Source organism: Hemibagrus wyckioides, linkage group LG09 (genome assembly GCF_019097595.1).
Source record: "Hemibagrus wyckioides isolate EC202008001 linkage group LG09, SWU_Hwy_1.0, whole genome shotgun sequence".
Classification (NCBI taxonomy): Eukaryota; Metazoa; Chordata; class Actinopteri; order Siluriformes; family Bagridae; genus Hemibagrus; species Hemibagrus wyckioides.
Genome location: NC_080718.1, coordinates 6,435,486 through 6,440,632, shown reverse-complemented (window position 1 = coordinate 6,440,632; position 5,147 = coordinate 6,435,486). Strand labels below are relative to the sequence as shown.

The following is a 5,147-nucleotide window of genomic DNA, read 5'->3' as shown; positions in this document are numbered from 1 at the left end:
AGACACACACACACACAGACACACACATGCACAAAACACACAGACACACACAAAACACCCAGATACACACACACACAGACACACACACGCACAAAACACACAGACACACACACAAAACACACAGATACACACACGTACAGACACACACGCAAAACATACAAAGACACACACAGACAGACACACACAGACAGACACACACACAGACAGACACACACGCACACACAAAACACACCACATGCACAAAACACACATACACACGTACAGACACACACACAGACACGCACACACACAGACATACACACACAGACACACACAAGCACAACAGACACACACACACAGACACACACACACGCACAACAGACACACAGACACACAAATGCACAACAGACACACACACACGCACACCAGACACACAAATGCACAACAGACACACAGACACAGACACACACACACACAACAGACACACACACACACACTGCTTGTTGTAAATCCTGGTAATTGTAAACCTTCCCCTTGATAATTGCAATAATGTGATCTAATATTTTATAATTGGTTTTTGTGATGCTGCTGCATCGGGCTGAGACACCAGTAAACCCCTGATTTGGGGTCATTAAGTTTTTTTCACACACACACACACAGACACACACACACACACACACACACAGACACACACACACACACACACACAGCTAATTGTAACCAGCTTTTATTGAAATAATTGCAATAATGTGATGTAATGTTGTGTAATTTGATGCATCAGTCAGTAGCCAGTAAGCCACTGGCAGGGAGACTTAACGCTGTTATGGAGGACTGGTGTGTGTGTGTGTGTGTGTGTGTGTGTGATCATAAACAGATGACTGCAGGCAGAGTGTGTGATGGAAAGAGGAATTACGGTGAGTAATGTGATGGCTGTGTGATGGAGCTTTAACTCTCGGTGCTTTTATCTTCTCATCTCTTTTTTTTTTGGGTGAGGCTTCAGATCTCTGACCAGACATACGGCTATTCGCTTATTAATAATTATTAGCATACATGTAGCTCAAGGACTTGTTTTCTTACACTACTAGACTGTATTTAAAGTGTTAGCTGAAGTCCTTCTCGTCGTCGTGGAGCACCTTTCAGGTGTCTTGGTGTATAATGTGTGTATGAGTGTGATTAGCTCAGGTGAGCTCCATGTGGGCTAAGGAACCTTCTCCACTGCCACCACCACCGCCATCACCACCACCACCAGCAGCAGCAGCAGCAGCACCACCACCACCACCACCAGTGCCACCATCATCACCAGCACCACCACCAACAACAGCACCACCACCTGCATCACCAGCAGCACCACCAGCACCACCACCTGCATCACCACCACCACCACCAGCACCACCACCAGCACCACCACCACCAACAGCACGACCATAACCACCACCTGCATCACCACCACCACCAGTGCCACCATCATCACCAGTACCACCACCACCACCACCAGTGCCACCATCATCACCAGTACCACCACCACCACCACCAGTGCCACCATCATCACTAGCACCATGACCTCTTCCAGCACCACCACCACCAGTGCCACCATCATCACCAGCACCACCAACAACAACAGCACCACCACCACCAACAGCACCACCAGCACCACCACCTGCATCACCAGCAGCACAACCAGCACCACCACCTGCATCACCACCACCAGCACCACCACCAGCACCACCACCTGCATCACCACCACCACCACCACCAACAGCACGACCATAACCACCACCTGCATCACCACCACCACCAGTGCCACCATCATCACCAGTACCACCACCACCAACACCACCACCAATGCCACCATCATCACCAGTACCACCACCACCAGTGCCACCATCACTAGCACCATGACCTCTTCCAGCACCACCACCACCAGTGCCACCATCATCACCAGCACTATGACTTCCTCCAGCACCACCACCACCACCAGTGCCACCATCATTACCACCACCATGACCTCCTCTAGCATCACCAGCACCAGCGCCACCATCATCACCAGCACCATCACCACCACCACCAACAGCACCACCACCAGCCTGAATTGCTGACACAAGATGAGTTGTGGATCTGTGAGAACATGGTGAGAACTTTCCTGACAGAACCAGCCATTTTTTATACACAAAGTAAGACAAGTTAAAAGAAAAATAAATTTTTGTTATCATTAATTTTTTTCCTACTAATGAGTCAGTCTTATCACCCTGACTCTAATCATTTAATTAGTCAAGTAGCAGAAGGAGGGAAATTGGAGGTGATTAACGAGTGAAAGCAGATGGTTCTGATTACACTACAGTGTCATTTCGGTGTATATCACACTCCATACCTGAAAAGATTCAAAATAAAAACTAGATTTTCACATTCACACTTTTCCACTACATAACAAGACAGTGAGGATTATCATTCACTTCACCCGCTAGCAGGCACGTTACCTCAGACTCATAGCTCTGTGGAGGATTTGTGATTTAAAACAAAAGTATTTATAAGTAAATTCTCTCTGAAATCCTGTCAGTACTACCAAACATGTTTGCTAATCTGACTAGCATAAGCAATGAAGATTATGAAAATGTTTATGAAAGTAACCTTCCTCTCAGATAAGCTCATGTAAGTTAGCTGACACATGTTAGCAGTGAAAATTATGTAGTTTCATGAATTTGAGTTAATATTTCTGTCAGAAATTCAGGTTAGCACATGTTAGCTGACTAGCATTAGCAGTAAAGATTATGAAAAATGTGCCAGAAAATTGTTTTAAAAAGCTGTCAGGTCAGCACAGCACAGTTAGCTAGCTGGCTTGTGTTACTGTTCAAAATTATAATTATATTAAAACATGAATATTTTTTAGTTTAGTTTTGTATATGCTAGCTGTCACATGTTAGCAATAAAGATGATGTACCTTAATATGTCTTTTCTAATCCTTTCAGTCATTTTGTCTGTCATTTGTTAGCTGGCTATCATTAGCATTGCAAATTATGATCATTTACAAACATGACTTAAACGCCTGTTTGTTTAGGTCATGTTAGCGATCTAGTCAGGATTAGCTTTAAAGATTATTGGATTTGATAAACTTTACCTAAAACTGGTACAATATCCCATCAGGCTAGCTCTAGAATTGAGAATCAGGATCAATTATGAATATAATTTAAAGTTTCTGTCAGAAATTCTCTCAGGTTAGCGCTTGTTAGCTAGATGGCTAGCATGAGGAGTGAGGATTGCCACAGGCTTGCTCATTAGGGATAAAATAAAATAGTCTAACTATGGAATTTAATAATTTATTCTTATTTCTAGTTAATTAGTTATTTTTTATTTTTAATTATTATTTTTCATTTTCCCCTCCCCTTTCTCTGTTTTCTTCTTTTGTAAAGCTGCTTTGAGACAATGTTCATTGTAAAAGGCGCTATACAAAATAAACTGAATTGAATTGAATTGAATTGAGGATTATGAACAGTTTGAATATAACGTGAACAAATCCTGTCAGTGTAGCTCGTATAATCTAGCTCACGCTTATTAGCAGTTTGTGGATAAAATTCCTGTCAGAAATTCTGTCAGGTTAGCTCATTTTTGCCAGAGGGTTAGCATTATGATCAGAAATGATCATTTATGAATATTTATGACCTAAACATTATGTTAATATCCTGTCAGGCTAGATGAGTTTAGTTCAGTAAGCATTAGCAGTGATGATTATAAACATTTATGATGGCTGAGTGGCTATTTGGCTAGTGTTAGCAGTGAACATCTGGATTATATATGTGAGTATTAATAAAATCAGGTTTAATATTGTGTATAAAATTAAAAGCAGATGAAGTGAAACGGAGATAGCGGAGATTTTGTAATGAGAAACATGAAGAGAAATGAATTTGCTTTGGGTTTAATCCGAGGCAGCGATCTCTTTCGGCTAAAACCGCTAAAACCCTCGACAGCTTGGGGAATGAACTCGGTTTCTTCTCTCCAGCCGGAGATGATCAAAGGCTAAGTACTCTGACTCTGTAGGAGTTTGGACTGTTTCAGCAGGGAGATTTTGGCAGAGGCGTCTTATTTGACACTCATCGTTAGAGTAAAAACTCGTCCGGTTTTCAGTGCGAAGCTCCGCAGGTGCATAACGTGTCAAAATATCGTCTCATGAGCCGCCGGTGAATCCTCGGCGCTAGTTTGCCTCCATATGTGCGTGACAGCTTGTATTCTTAATTAACGGCTCTCCAACCTGTTAGTTGTCACTTAAGAACGTTAATTAGGAACGGAAACACAACCTTGGCATGTACACCATTTCAGCGGCAGGTAATGCTGGAAATTTCGAAAGGCGTATGGAGGTTAAAGCGTGCACAAAGTGGAGGTCGTAGCCCTGTGCTTCATTAGTGTCACTGTTAGCCTCCTCATATTGCCAGAGATTACCCAGAGTGCACTGCTCAGATGCAGCTGCTAGCATGTGTTAAATATTTACACATCAAACTTAGAACATTTAATGGTAACAGTATTGATGGAGATGCTACGCCTAGCTAACTGAGAACACTTCTGAGATGCTATGCTGATAACGGAGCACCAGCAGATTGATTGATTGATTGATTAATTGATTAGTCCAGTGATGTGTGTATTGTGGATGGTACAGTAGCTGTGTATCAGTATTTTAGATGGATGTGAATTTATATTCGTCACCTGTCACTCCTACACACACCTACACACACACACACACACACACACACACACTGTTAATTTAATTTCAACACAGCGGGTGGCTCAGCGATTAAAACAATTAAGCAATGTTTAAATAGTAGTGTGGAAGTGAACATTAACAGGTTTCGGTAATTGATGCTGAGTTTTGGACTTTTAAAGGTTCAGGGTTTTTCCTGATTAGAGAAGGTTCCACACAGAACCCCCTGAACATGTAAAGAAGATAGATCTAAAGATAGATAGATGCAGAGCACTAGAGCAGGGGGGGTTAAGGGCCTTGCTCAAAGGCCCAACAATGGCAGCTTGGCAGTGCTGGTGCTTGAACCCTGATCAACAACCCAAGCCTTAACCACTTGAGCCACCACTGTTTTGTGTGATATTGCTGTTACCATCAGGCCCCAATCATCAAACTGACCAATGACAGCAATTTAGAATCCTGGCTTATACTGAAATGTGTTATTTAC

At 42.7% G+C, this 5,147-nt stretch overlaps 1 pseudogene; it reads left to right on the top strand.

Annotated features, from left to right (window-relative positions):
- Positions 1 to 1,929: 1,929 nt before the first annotated feature.
- LOC131359431 (basic proline-rich protein-like) overlaps positions 1,930 to 5,147 on the top strand; it is a 7,190-nt pseudogene continuing 3,972 nt past the window's right edge.